Raw genomic sequence first — 16,027 nt, 5'->3', positions numbered from 1 at the left:
AAAAATGTGCACTACGTGTAGTGTCAACTTAAGCCAACAAATGCCAAAATTGGGGAAAACATATCGTCAGAAAAGCTGATACCGATGTCAACCGATATTACACTTTATAGCCAATATCATCCGATAATATTGGTTGACAAGCAACAAACATTATCTACAATATATATGAACTTTCAGTAGTATCAAAATGTGTGGTTGTCAACAACAGGCAGTTAAGCTTTGGCTCTAGTCCCAGCACTAAGCAGGGGGTTTAACAGCCTGAGTTTGGAATAGTTACCAAAGTATAAGTGGGAAGACATTCACTCCTACATCCCCTAACAATACAACAGTAACAGACTTTCAGCAGACTAATGTTCAAAGAGAGAGTCATTTTCATTAAATGCATTATGCCCCCATTCCAAGGGAAGAGGAGTGTTCTGGATTAACTGGTCCATGGCCACGTTTGATTCCACCCTGTTTAAGATGAAGAGCTTGAAGCCCTTTTATGGGCATGGGGTCAGAAGCATTGGGTGAGTAATTACTTTCAAACAAATGTGTTAAAGGCACAAAATTGAGGAGGTAGAACAAATTGTAAGCCTTTTCACTGAAGGATTTTAACGGAAGAATTTTCTTGTTTGCATTCATCCTGCAAAGGAACCAGTTGGCTTTGAAGGCACTGTTCTCCTCATTTGCAGAGACAATTTTCCTTTGTTTGCTGTTCTCTGGCACTAAAGCAACTCCTTGTTGTCTACCTCAGTGGTCAGCAGTCCATTAATCACATGAACCCCACAGTGGGAGGCTGCGACAAAAGGCCAAGACCTAATGAGTTCAGCAGAGAACTCTGAAAAGGAGTCAATGCTAGGCCTGACGGAGCACTTCCGTTTAATACAGCCAATTCACTTTTTGCAGTTTAATCCAATAATTTTTCTCACTTTCCTGCAAAATAAATAGGCTCGATCTAGAATTACATGGATCAGGTAAGGGGATAATCACTAGCTCTAATAATACACTGCAGTGTAATCCTCTTGCCTTAAGTGCACTGGGCCACAGACCAGCTTTCTCCCTTGCAGCACAACTCTACTTGTGCACATGATGTCCCAAACAAGCGCAACGATTTATCTCCCCCCTACAGATCTCAAACAATTTAATCATTAAAACTGTATGTGTTCTAGATAGGGATGTAACGATTCACTCAACTCCCGATACAATTCGATTCACGATACTGGGTTCACAATACGATTCTCTCACAATTTATTTTACAAAATGGGACTGTAGACAAATGATGACTGAAAAACATTCCTTTATTTCTTTGGGGGGGGGGAGAAACTAGAAAATACTGTACTATATTCCTTTTTAATTTCATTGTCAAAAGAATCCCTTGATAAACTATTCAAAACAATGCAATTTTACTAAAAATAAATATTGAATGAAATTAATATTGGAAAAATACAAATGAAGAAGCCTATTAATTTAAATTCTGGTTCTATAGTAAACAATGCAAAACTGCATAATAGTTATTTTTCTTTTTAAAAGTGAAACTGAAAATGTATTTCGTGCCTTAAAGGGGACATATCATGGTTTTAAATCCTTCCTTTTTACATAGAAATCATACAGTTGTGGTCTATATAAAGCGGAACTGCAATGCTTGGGTCTGAATTCCTCATTATTATAGCTCCAAAGGCCCCTTTTCTACCCCTTTTCTGATGTGCGTCTGAGAGCAACTCGTTTTGGTGCGGTCTCTTTAAATGCAAATGACACACTCCATACCCCGCCCCCTCTTCAGGTGACACTCGGTTCAACTCCACCCTGCTCGGCTATTTTTGTAGTTTGATAGAAGAGATACGGCTATGTAGCGGCGCATAAACTTTTTATTCACACGTTATTTACAAAATGTCAACAACGGAATACTTGTCCATCCAGCCTTACATGTTCGAGCCAGAGTCTGACCCGGTGGAGCGAGATGAAAATGAAGATGATGAACCTGCAGAACCCTAACAAGTGAGCTAACACAAGCCCCGAGCTAACGCTAGCGCCATGCTAACGTCACGAAATGCATTTTAATAGTCTTTTCAAAGACAAAAACGGCAAAATGAAATGACTAATGAAAACTTTAGACTTAAATTAAATCACGTAGGCCATATCATCAAGGATCTAAAACGAGCACACAGCGCGAACATATGAAGTCTGAAGACGGTGCAACTGCTAATGCTAGCAAAACAATGACAGGGACGTCTTATCATCACACTTTTTAGCGTTATTTACAGCTTACCGAAGTGCTCTGTTCGTCGTCTCCAAAGATAGAAGGAATTGAACCCTCAATCAGACAAAGTCTTTCGGCAAATCCTTCTTTATACTGGCGGAGGTTGCAGAAGCAGTCATCCTTGAAGTGCTTCACGCACACAAAAATGACCTTTCTGTAAAAAATAAAACTCAACCAGGCACTTCGAAAAGGTTCTGATGCTGGGAGACGGTGTAATGAAGCGTGTGGGTTACTACATCCAACAACCGAACATTTTGACTTATCCTCTCGTAACTTCGGCATCCTTGAGCTTGGACTACAAAATAAAAGCGAGGAATAAAAATGGCGGATTGCTCAAAGTGTTGGACCTGGAGTTGATGTACTAATTTGGCAGTTCCGCTGCAAATACTGTGATGTAATAGTTCAAAAAACGTAATAGAGAATAGAAAAATTTAAACAGATTGAAAAATATGAGCAAAACAGAATATAAAGATATCTACGGAGCACCTGAGGAGACTAATTTGATTTTTTCTGTACTTCTAAGCACTCTAAATATACAACAAAATGCATTTAAGGGCTAAAAAAGTGGATTTAGCATGATATGTCCCCTTTAACAATTGGACTTTAAAAAAAAAAAAAACAGTCATTGCACTGTATTTACGTCAGATATTTGTTTGGACCAACAGAGGGCGCTGGTAACCCAGTGGTCAGTTGGCATGCAGCTAATCTAGCAGTGAAGAAGAGATGCTAATGCTAGCAGACAGAGCTAATAGAAAAACATGACTTTTACAGATATTCATGTAATATTACAGATATTCTTTTGGTGCTAAAGGGGGAAGGAATCATTTATGAGTAGAAGGCTGCCAGAAAGAAAGTAGTAGCAGATTCCGCTCGCCGCCTACACTTTTGGAAGAGAAGGATAAATAGATAGCGCCTTCTGCTGTTTAAAAAAGTACTGCGATTCAATTTTCAGAAAATCGATGTGAACAGTGATACTTATGAATCAATTTTTAACTGCCTTACGATTAATCGTTACATCCCTAGTTCTAGACATTCATACCAGCTGCATTTGGAGTATGAACTCTTATTAGTGCTGGGTAAAGCCGAGTACGAGGAATGTCAAAAGTATCGACACTCAAAAAATGATCATACTGAACTGTTGTAGATACGATACTCGTTCCAGATATGATACTCATTTGCAAAAGTATCGATACCATACCCCGCCCCTCCTCCTCTCTCTCTTTTCATACACACAGATGCAGCAGCGGTTATCATAGTTATCAAGTGTGTCTTGCTATTTAAAAGTGGGAGGTTAAGTATCTTTTTCATGGGTGGTTTACATGGGAGATTTATTTCCTCTTTAATTCAGAATAAAAGTTAAATCGACTTTAAACTGACCTCCTAAACACTCAATTCCTAATGCAAATTTAGTCATGAGGAGTGGCTCATCCCACCTTCCATATACAGTATATGTGCTCAAAGATGTACGCATGTTACGGACGTGATTAGAGGGAGATATGTCCTCAAAAACATTCCCACTGGTAAGTATGTCGCCATTACCGGGAGCTCAGCGCTGTTACCGGGAGCTCAGCGCTGTTACCGGGAGCTCAGTGCTGTTACCGGGAGCTCAGCGCTGTTACACACGGAGCTCTTCTCATCACAGTCTACCTGAATATGTGATGAGCAGCAACACATCATGCACCACAACTTAGTTAAAGGTACAGTCCGCGACTCTCAGATTCCCCTCTCCCCCTCCCTCCCCGCTGCTCTCTTGCCCTGCCTCCAAACTTCCCAAAGTCCCTCCCTCAGAGGAGCTAACAAGCTAACGTTAGTCCGACAGCAACATCACGGTAATACAACATGCTCTGTTAAAAGCATATTACTGCAGCGCTTCTCTCTCTCAATGTGCACACAGTACACCAACATAGCAGCAACAGCAGCAACACTACAGTGTCACTTAAAGCAGCCAAAATGGAGGCTGCTGCGTTCACACAAACAACACATGCACCACAGAGTTCTAGCTGTCAGACAGTCCATCACACACAATCCTGGCTCTGATTGGTTCTTTTTGCTCAATTTTTCACACAAACTACTAGTTTCATGTAAAGCTGTCCTTACATAGTGACAGCTTTAGCAAATATGACAAAAAGTCACTTTTATAGGAGTTGCAGACTGCACCTTTAAGGCCAGACACCCATCCAACAAAGTGAATCAGTCTAAGTTTCTCTGTCAGATCCACCCAAAGTTCCCACAATCACGGTGACGGAGATGAACTTGCAGCAACACGTATCCACTGGAAAGAGGACTAACTAAGCTAAGCTAACCCACCAACACATAAGACTTGGCTAAGAGCTAATGCTAAGCACTTAGTGAAAGGAAGAGACTAGTAAAAAGTCCACGTCTTACCGTCATTAAAACACAAAGGGCCACAGATTTATTATTGGACAGATTTAACACTTTTTATGGAAGGATAAAAGCTAACATGGCATAAAAATATCGTTGCTATTCATCCGTTCCAACATTTGAAACGCAAAATTTTTAATTATATTTCACGTGTTCACAGTCAAAGCTGGTCCCATTAGACCGTAATGTAACTGTAACTATTGTAATTATTACACCAGAATATCCCATTAGTAATGCTATCAGTATATTAATGATTAAATCATCAAGCTTGATCTGGTTTAATTATAGTAAATCAGTGAGATATTTATCAACCATAACTTTATGTAACTCATTATCAGATATAAAATATACAAGATTCAGCAGCAGTGGTTTATATTAAACAGTAAAAACACTATTGTAGTTATTTTTGCTTTTCATGTGCTTTTTGACCGTGAGGCAAAGAAACTCAGAGGACATATTCCTTTCGACCTACAAAATGTGTGAAGTTGGGGCCAAAAAACAGAAAGGAAAAAAAAAATCATGTTCAAAAAGCAACTGAACCTAAAGTGAATGTCAACAATGATTTGTGTTTTACAGAATCAGCAGGAAAAGGTAAACCACTCTGGAGAAAAAACTACACCTGCTTGAAAATGACTTTTTAAAAAAAAGATGTTTCCTAATGCTTTTCAACAGAGCATTGCAAAAACACAGCTTTCCATACATTATAGTTTTATTTTAGATAAAAGACATTATAAATAAAAATCAGCCTCCCTGGCTAAAAGTTTATTCTATGTCCTTTCTGTGTAGATGGAAGCAGTTTTATACAGGAGTCCACAAAGCGTTTCTTCATTAAGTTCCAAGTATGTTTTAGGTCATTATTGTGTTGAAGACAAAGCACCGACCCAAACCCACACTTACATCTGGCTTGAAGGTCTCTATTCAGCAAGAGAAGGATTTTGTTACGATTAAATCTCCATTCTTGGAAAGTTCTTCAGTGGTGTCCTTGCGCTTCTCGTCAGGTCATTAGTCATGTGTCTCACCAGTCACTACTACTTCTTTTGCTTCCTATCTCTGCCAGGCTCAGTCTGTACTGTGTAGCTCTCATTACATTTCTTAAGTTTACCTGCAGTCATTTGGAAAAGGCTTGAACCCTCACATTAGTATCATCAACCATCGGAATCACATATCAGCAGATATAACTTTTAAATTGCACTGTGGCTTTACACAAAGTTCCGATCTTAAGTTTATAAACTAGCTGATAACACATATATAACTTCAGGGTGCTACGATTCGATTAATCGATTATTACGACATGAACCCACACAAAAGCTAGCTTATTCAGAAAAAATCTAGAGTTGCATTATTCTCACTAGAAAATAAGCATTTTGCTGTGCACAATGAAAGCAGGTTTACAAACACAAAACCTACAATATCGGCTCTCGTGGAATTTTGGGTTTTTAAATAAAAGGTGATTAATAAAAGAACAGTGATTATTCACCATGTTATCAATTATGAAATCCTGCCAGGGACTCGTCATCATTGCTGTATTCTATCACCATTGCTGTCATCATGTTTAGGATTTTAAACTGTGCAAGAAAAGGAGCAGGTCAACTTGTTCCGGATTAAGTGAGCTCCACTGTGTCCGTGTTTCAACACAGGTCGGGTGGGTGGACCTAGGAATGTGCGATATTCTATCGTTTATGATTTATCGTCAAAAATATTCTCTACTTTGTCATCCCACGATATAAACGATAAATCCCATGTCGGAAATTAGCGAGGACCATGGGCCTTTTGTCCCTCAATTTAGCCAAGAATGCCCATAAAATCCTTGTTCCACGAGCCAAAACTGCCCGTTTGTTGTCAACTTATCCCTGGAGCGGAACGGTGTTTACGGGAGCTCCGCAGCGAAGCCTCCGCTACTGCAGTGTGCACCACACCTCCCGCCCCCTCGGCTCTCACACACACACACACACACACACACACACACACACGGCGGTGCTCATCACCTGAAGCTGCAATACATCATGGACCGCTACTTGGTTAAAACCAGATAACCATCCAACAAAGTTCCTCCATCATTTCCACCCAAAGTTCCACAAACACAGGGACATAGATGAACCTGTAGCAACGACTATGAACTGGAAACTCAACTAAAGCTAACTATGCTAAGCTAACCCACCGACACACATACTGGGCTAAGAGCTAACGCTAACCACTCCATATAAGGAACAGACCAAATAAAAAACACGTCTTATTGTCATGAAGCCACAGAGAGCCATCAATAATAATGTCCCTATGCATTCGTCCAAACTTGTGAAACGTAATATTTTTAAATTATATTTCACGTGTTCACAGACAAAGCTGGTCCCATTAGACTAATGTAACTATTGCGATTATTACACCTAAATATACTGAATGATTCAATCATCAGCTTGATCTGGTTGAATTATAGAAAATCAGTTATTCATTAACTATAACTTTATGTAACTCATTGTCAGATAAATTAAACGACATTCAGTAAAAACACTGGTGGAATTATTTGTGCTTTTCATGTGCTTTTTTTTTTAGAAAATACTTTTATTTTAAGTGAGGAAATAAATGAATTACATACAATAACACTAATGGTAATCCAAATGCACAAATATATTCCATAAAATATCAGCTCATGAACTCTGAGTCAGCAGATATTGTAGCCTTTTTTAATGTGTCTATTGTTGATGTATTCAGATTTATTTGTGTTTGTAAGGAACCTGTTTACACTTTAAGTTGGGAATTGTTTTATTTATTTAGAGTTTTTTATTCATCGTGATGTTTATCGTTATCATGATAAATACCAGAAATTATCGGGATAATTTTTTAGTCCATATCGCCCATCCCTAGTTGGACCACATCTCTGCAGAGCGGAGAGGGTGCAGCGATGTGACCAAATCCATGGCCTCGGGAAGCGGCAAGTTGGGAGCAAAGCTGTAAACAAGCTGGCTCTTCCAGGCCGACCCAGAGGTGGTCACGGAAGAAATGCGCCCGGCGAGGAGACACTGGTGCCAGGAATGCACAGATACCTCTTGGCCAACTTTGAAATCATAGGATACAGCACTTGATTCTTCCCAACGTTAGTTTTAAATCCAAATGAGTGAATCTCCCGCTCAGTAATTGTAGCTGCTGCTACCGTCTCCTTCACCTGGTCCTTTCCTTCAGGTGCCCGGGCAGCATGCACGACTTTAACTTTTGTTTTCCAAATTGCGGTCATGTTTCTGTCATTTAGTTATTATGAAAAACAACTGATTTTTAACATTTATGAATCGTTATCGAATAGTCCCGCGTGGAATCACGATTAATCTAATAATTGATGTATTGGCACACTTCTATATATAACCCACAAAATGTAGTTCACTGGATCACAATGACACCATATTTTGAACAGGAAAAACAGACTAAATGTTATTTTATTCATTATCTAATTTAATAAATACAATTATATTTCACTTCAAACTATGCGCTTTTTAAGTCTCAAACTGAAGGGGTGTGCACCCTAGTTTAAGAACCGCTGGTGTAGTTAAAAGTTAGAATTACATTACTTGGCTTTTTCTGTGCAGGATGATTTAATGACTTAAAAAGTGAACATAATGTGAAAAAGGAAGTTGACTCATTTTTACTGCAACATCCTAAAATGGAATTGCTTAGCTTGTTGCTTTGGTTTCATACACACTACAGTACTATCAGAACTTCCTCATGGCTGATACAAGTCAAAGATTTAACAAGCAGGTTGGTTGCCATAATAAAGTGTATCTACGTGGGAGTTAACCTACTTTTGGATATCTAGCTTTAGTTCTCAGAAATATGGCTGATAGAATTGGTTTCAAACTGAAATTTAATATAAATGTAATACTGTATTCATTTCCATGAAGCACTTGTGTTTATTTGGCATTTTAACACAGCAAAGTGTCTGTCGATACAAGTGACTTCACGCTGTTAGACAACAAGAAAGACAAGCCTCAAGTGATCCCTTCTGTGCACTTTTCTCAGTTCTAGGAGAAGAAAATGTTTTTTAACTTTGATTGCAGGGACAGATGTCAATAGATAACCGTCAGTAGTAATTCAGAAAAGGTTCCTGGGTGATGCAAGAAGCAAGTTACTTGAATTACAAACACAAGGATGGGCTGCTAAGATTGTCTTTAAAGGGTTGTCTGATAGACGTTACTGCAGACTCTACCCCTTGTTTATCCTGTACAGCTGCAGGAGGGTCTGCTGATTTTAAGTCAGTCTCACACAGGCAGAGATATTTATTAGTGATGCACCAAAATTTTTGGCCAAAAATGGCCCAAACATACATCGTAATTTTTTTGACCAAAATACTTTTCTCACCAAAAAAAAAGCCAACCGAAACAAGATGTTAAATAAATAAGTAAATAATATTTTCATATTTTTATAAATGCAATGGGAATAATAATTTGCAAAATTTCTTTATTCCGGTGTTTCGGCCTTGGTTTTTTCAATTCTGTATTGTACCATGCAAAACAAAATGTAATTGTTGAATGTACTTGACATTATGGTTATACAATAGTTGGGGTGTGATACCTCATCTGTCACTCATGCTCCCCTTTGGTCAATTATTCAGAAATGCTTGATAATGCTACATCTGTTGGGTCTCCTCACTTCAGTTCCCATAATGGGAAATTGGGTTTACATATAATTAATTGATTTCTTTCTTGCAGTGTTACTCAGAGTAAACAAGTATCAGGCAAAAGCAAGATATTCTGCTGCTGCGGGTAATTGCTGGTCTTCCGCGTCATGTTACAAAGTCCACATCCAGTTACAAAGCTTCTCGGGAGGAAAATAAAACCAACAAAGATAGAACTGGTATCACCTCTCTGCATGTGTGTAACTGGTCAAACTATAAAATTCTTCAATGGATTATATCTTGTCCTTTCTTGATAAATGAATGGGCAAGAATCACACAACATGCATACCAACTTTCTTAGTAACAGAAGAACCTTGAGAAATGACCTCACCCCAGCTCGACCTACAGCCATCCGACACCTTCTTAAAGAGTTTACACAAGCCATTAACTCCCACTGAAACACTAGGCAGAGCCGGCCTTCAGCTGCACTCTTTAGGAATCTCTAATAGAGCCCGACTGCCTTTGAACTGCTTCTGAAAAACTATTCCCCGTCTGCACAGGAGGCCTAAATGTAGCTCGGTTTCAACCATGTCCAAGTGCACGACCGTCACAAATGGACCCATAAATCAAGGGACAAAAGGCATTCAATGACGAGATAGGGGAGGTGATATGTTGAGTCAGTGGTTGTGAATGGACGCGTTATGGCTTCTTCACGTCGCCAGGTTAACAAAATAAGCCAGAGCAGCCATGTGACTGCAGTGTGAATGGAAGGATGAACAGGATTAGCTTCACAACTCATTAATTTGACTGTCAGCCCAGGCCCCACACACATGGGTAAACATGACACAATAAGAATTGGTCATGATATAGATTTTATCCATCTAGTCATATATACAGTAGGATCATTTTTCACTTCTCTAGCCAATAGCCAATAAAAACCCAACAGTCTATCTGTTCCTGTCAGAGCTAACAGTCAGTGTCATTGTTTTAATGATGGCTTTTTTGGTGATTGATAAGTAAACCTAAAGATGTTTTCTGTACTCTTGGATTCTTTGCCTTACACAAGATATGTGTTTTCTTAACTTAATAGGAATGACGACTCCCAACATGTTTTGCTTACCTGTTTCTGCATCAGCTTCAGGCTTGGGGGATGACACTGACAGTACAGCTGACTTACATTAATCTATTTTGAAAAGTTGAAAAACAACATTGCAGTGTCTTTGTAAACTAAACCTCTCATTCCATATATTGCAGGTGGTAAAAAAGCTTTCTACCTTGTTCCTGGAATTGCCAGCAAGTCCCATATGTTTTGGTTCAGTAAGCACACAATGGCCACGGTTCCATGATATTTTTTTAAATTTCGGAATTAAAGTGTTCTGCTTCGCGGTTACATGGAAATAGTCATTCCCGAAATGAGGTTTACATGGAAAACAGGTTTATTTGGCTTTATTCAGTTGCGCTTTAGGTCTGGGGGTTCGGAAGGGCTCTGATTGGACAGTGAACGAACGTGACGTATCAGGAAAAACACACAACAAACCTTTAATTGTTGGCTATAACACAGAATACCACACATGAGAACTGTTTTCAGTTATTTTGATTATAGTGTTGAAGCAGCAGCTCGACAATAACGCACGGTTTTAGTTTGGACCGCGGAGTGGAAGGGAGATAGGAACTAATCACCGGTAAAAAGCCCAGTAAAACTCCGGAAAACCATCACCAGGAATAAGTAGTTGCTCCCTGGTAAAGACAGTAGCTCTAACAACTGGTAAAATGATAAACTTGGAGATAATACAGCCTGTACATGCAGTACAGGGCCGCATTTACTCCGCCTCCGGGTCCTTGTGCCAGTTGTCTGATGAAGCATGTTCCGTTTACCGCATTTACTGAGGTCCGTGTGTGTTTAATAAATGTGTGTGTCTGTGTGAAAGTCTGCATGTCATAATGAAAGTCTCTATTCATTATATTCGTGTATTCTAAGGCTCTTGTAAATAAATAGTCTGGAAGTAAAATCAAAAAAAACCAGCCACCTAATTCGGATTTAAAGGGGACATATGCTAAATCCACTTTTTTAGCCCTTAAATGCATTTTGTTGTATATTTAGAGTGCTTAGAAGTACAGAAAAAATCAAATTAGTCTCTTCAGGTGCTCCGTAGATATCTTTATATTTTGTTTTGCTCATATTTTTCAATCTGTTTTGATTTTTCTATTCTCTATTACGTTTTTTGAACTGTTACATCACAGTATTTGCAGCGGAACTGCCAAATTAGTACATCAACTCCAGGTCCAACACTTAGAGCAATCCGCCATTTTTATTTCTCGCTTTTATTTTGTAGTCCAAGCTCAAGGATGCCGAAGTTACGAGAGGATAAGTCAAAATGTTTGGTTGTTGGATGTAGTAACCCACACGCTTCATTACACCGTCTCCCAGCATCAGAACCTTTTCGAAGTGCCTGGTTGAGTTTTATTTTTCACAGAAATGTACCCACATCTGTGGGTAAGGTCATTTTTGTGTGCGCGAAGCACTTCAAGGATGACTGCTTCATCAACCTCCGCCAGTATAAAGAAGGATTTGCCGAAAGACTTTGTCTGATTGAGGGTTCAATTCCTTCTATCTTTGGAGACGACGAACAGAGCACTTTGGTAAGCTGTAAATAACGCTAAAAAGTGTGATAAGACGTCCCTGTCATTGTTTTGTTAGCATTAGCAGTTGCACCGTCTTCAGACTTCATATGTTCGTGCTGTGTGCTCGTTTTAGCTCATTGATCATATGGCCTACGTGATTTAATTTAAGTCTAAAATTTTCATTAGTCATTTCATTTTGCCGTTTTTGTCTTTGAAAAGAGTGTATTAAAATGCATTTCGTGACGTTAGCTTGGCGCTAGCGTTAGCTCGGTGCTTGTGTTAGCTCACTTGTTAGGGTTCTGCAGGTTCATCATCTTCATTTTCATCTCGCTCTGTCGGGTCCGACTCTGGCTCGAACATGTAAGGCTGGATGGACAAGTCTTCCGTTGTTGACATTTTGTAAATAACCTCTGAATAAAAAGTTTATGCGCCGCTACATAGCCGTATCTCTTCTATCAAACTACAAAAATGGCCGAGCAGGATGGAGTTGAACCGAGTGTCACCTGAAGAGGGGGCGGGGTATGGAGTGTCTCATTTCTATTTAAAGACATGCTGACATGCTAACAGGTCAGCTAAATTATCAGGCTCATAAAAAAGCAAAGAAATAAGTTATTGTACTAATAAATATTGTGCATTCCTAACACTTCTTTTAAATAACTAAATCCAAGCTGTTTCAAGTTGTTATGGATTACGTTCTCTGGCAATTAAGAAACATTAGCAATATATTATAATTTTTTTACATCTGTACATTAACATTTGGTACACAAAGTTGTCTAAAATAGACTTTATACTGTGATGACCCGCCCTACTGTACCTCTGATTGGCTGAACGTTTTTTCAAGTGATCAGGAGGTGCCGTCTATGCAATGCCCACCCCCAAAGTGCCAAAACTCAACATCCCCGCGAGCGCACAGACCGAGATGGCGAGCGCGCAGAAAGGCACCGCGCACAGAAAGTGATCTAACTGTGCGCGATTAGAGTTTTCATGCGCTTGGTTTTTTGGCACTAAATTGACGTCATAGTTTCTTGTCAAGCACAGCGGCGCTCCGTGAAAACGTGAGCAGCTTTAATCAGCTTCACCTGCTCAAAGCGTTTGATAAACATCTCATCAGAGCTACAAAAGATCCGTGGGATAAGTGGAAATGTTGCGTGTTGTCGTGGACAAGACCAGCGATGTCGAGGACTGTAGAGTCTGAAACATTGTAAGTTAATGATAAATATAGATTCTAATACTGTAAAATATTCTGGGCCCTAGTGATAAAATAACTGTGGTTTCTTAATTACCCTAAAGTGCCAGTGAACTTCTCACACGAGCACTAGGACTGATGTGTTTTAACCGTTTCATCAGCAAAGCATCTCAGTATTTGTCAGTTCACTCATGCATGTCTCGTTAAATTATCCAATCCTTCCATTTTAAGTCCAAATCATGCAGCTGTGTCACGTAGGGCTGGGTGATATAAATCTGGATATTTTTAATTCAAATAAAGTCAGACCAGAAAAACAATTCTGGGTTAAATTTTCTGATGAAAAATGCCACACAGGCCCATTTATTAACAAAGAGTTGCACAATATGTGCCACTTTTCTCCTCTAAGGGACAGCACAATGTGAGTGAGTTTTGTTGTGCGGATTGTTTAGGGGAAGGTCTGGGCTAGGACGCACTCAGTAATTCATCTAACTGTGCTTTTCATGATGTTCTGAGAAGAAGCAAAAGCAGCAACTCCTAAAACAAGTATTTTAATACAAAATGAGCTATATATATGTATGTATGTGATATTGTAAGTCTCTACAGTTGTCACTCTTCTCTATTGAAAAAAAATTTGCTAAGAGTTTCCACAGTTCACGAGTATACCGGTAAGATTTTGAAACGATATAGATTTTGAAACAGGGAGGGGAGGGTGGAGCGTGTCATGATTCTACATACTGCAGCTTTAAATCTTGTAAAGAGTCATCTGTATTTTAAGCAATCCCAGCTAACATCAAGGTATTAGCATGATATAACTTGGAAAAAACTTGGTTTATAGCCCAACAGAGACCTTGACTGTATTTAGAAACTGTGCAGCAACCAAGAGGCACAAGTTTGAACTGTGAGAGGAAACCAGCAGGTCGAGAGAAACTATTTATTTTGTTGTTTTTTTATTTAGTCAGATGTGTTTGTAGTTTATGATTTTTTAATATATCAAGGACATCATCACATTTTTTAATTAATATTAAAATAAACAACAGTCTTAAACAACTGTATTCTATACTTTCACTTTCTCGAAAATAAATCAAATTCAAATAAACTGCAGTATAAAAATATCTGAGCTTGTTACTAATCCTGGCTACTCTGTATTTGTAACACAGAATAACAAAAACAAATAAAAAATAATTCTCGGCAGAAAGAAAAAGCATGTGGGTCACCAGAAATTTGTGATATCAAAATGGAGTCACAATCAAAAAAGGATGGGAACCACTGCCTTAGTGTCATGAGTGACATAGAATATATATATATATATATATATATATATATATATATATATATATATATATATATATATATATATATATATATAATCGATTAAATCGATTAAAAATGATTCTAAAAAATAGTTGTCAACTAATTTAGTCATCGATTAGTTGCTAAATAACATTTATTTGACATTGGGGGCTCATTTCGTTCATATTTTAAATCTGCGGTGATCAAAGTGTGGCAGTAATGAGCCACCTGGGGTTTTACTCAGCCAGTACAGCAAGAGAAGTAGTGAATAGCCAATAGCTGGCCTCGCTTTATGTCACATGCTTCATGCAGAGTCTCTGCAGTATTCAGCAAGATGGCGGAGGTAAGAGCAGTGGAGTAAGTTCAGGAAAGAAAAAGAAAAAAACGGAAGATACAATTAATTCAACAAAGTCATCCAAAGTGTGGGAGCACTTTACTTTGAGCCTTCAAAAAAGAAGAACCTGTAACCTGTAAACTCTGCACTACTGAAGTGTCCTGACACAGCAGTACTACGTCTGCGCGAGCACCTTAAACGAATGCGTGTGTGTAGAAGCGAAGGACCAAGCGCCGGCACAGTGAGTTTACGCCACGCAAAAATACTGATGAGTTATATAATGTATCAACACATGATTGTCGTTTTTTAATATAATGCCATAAATTGTGAAAAATATTGTTCATAATTAAAATGAAAATGTTCATTTTGGTTTTAAAACCGTACTTATTCTGTCAATTTTTTGTGTGTTTTAGGAAGAAACAAACCAATATTGGTGATTTTGTGTGCAACAAGAAGATACTCACCCTGCAGCAATGTCCACTATTGTCAGACAATGTTTTAAACATGCTACAATGTTGTTTGCAAATGTTGTGTAGTCATAAAAGCTGATTACATTGCTGTTTAAAGCTTTACAAACATGTTCTGTTATCAGTTTGTCGTTTACCAGTTCATATTTCAGTCTTGCAGCCTAGTTATGACTGAATGAAAGACGTAAATGTTTAAATCGTATTTCAAATCGTATTCACTGCTCTTTTTCAGACAGCAGGTTTTTTGTGTGTGCAGTTTTTTTCTGGACAACCTTCTTATGGATTTGATTAAGTTGGTTCCATGCCATTGGCACTTTATTTGAAGAACTATTCATTATTTACAATTACAGAGCATAAGCTATAAAGCTGTTTCCCAAGTATAAGCCGTGTGTACAGGAAAAAAAAATAAAATGCAATTTACTGCAATACTATTCTGTTTTATTCTTCTTCCTGAAAATATGTTCTGAAAGAGTCCTTAACTCACTCAGTGCCATTGGCGAGATAAGTCGTCAATTCAAATCCAAACGCTCAGTGCCATTGACGAGATAACTTGTCATTTGTGTTTTTTCACGGAGATTACTAGAAAACACACTGGCGGAGGTCCCGCATCAATATCTAAGCTGTGGGGTGTTGTAGTGACCAACTGGTGCCCTGAAGATGGCAGCAGTACACCTTTAGATGAGAGATTAGCCACTGATGCTACAATTAGCTGGGGGGGAGGAACAGGAACGAGGGAGATTTTGGCGCTACAGAGTGATACAGTTGTTTAAGACTGAAGTATCCAGCAGTGCACAGCACCACATACTAACACAGAACATGTGTGGACTTGAGTGGATTATTCATAATGTTGCGATCGTGAAATAAATCCATCAACTAACTGAGATAAACGGTCATCGCTGCGTGTCGAGAG

At 38.7% G+C, this 16,027-nt stretch overlaps 1 protein-coding gene across 4 annotated transcripts in view; it reads right to left on the bottom strand.

Moving 5' to 3' along the window:
• akap13 (A-kinase anchoring protein 13) overlaps nt 1-16,027 on the bottom strand; it is a 223,947-nt gene that overhangs the window by 180,183 nt on the left and 27,737 nt on the right. The window lies entirely within an intron of this gene.

The sequence above is a fragment of the Gouania willdenowi genome, chromosome 3 (genome assembly GCF_900634775.1).
Source record: "Gouania willdenowi chromosome 3, fGouWil2.1, whole genome shotgun sequence".
Taxonomy (NCBI): domain Eukaryota; kingdom Metazoa; phylum Chordata; class Actinopteri; order Blenniiformes; family Gobiesocidae; genus Gouania; species Gouania willdenowi.
This window is presented reverse-complemented; position numbering and strand designations above follow the sequence as displayed.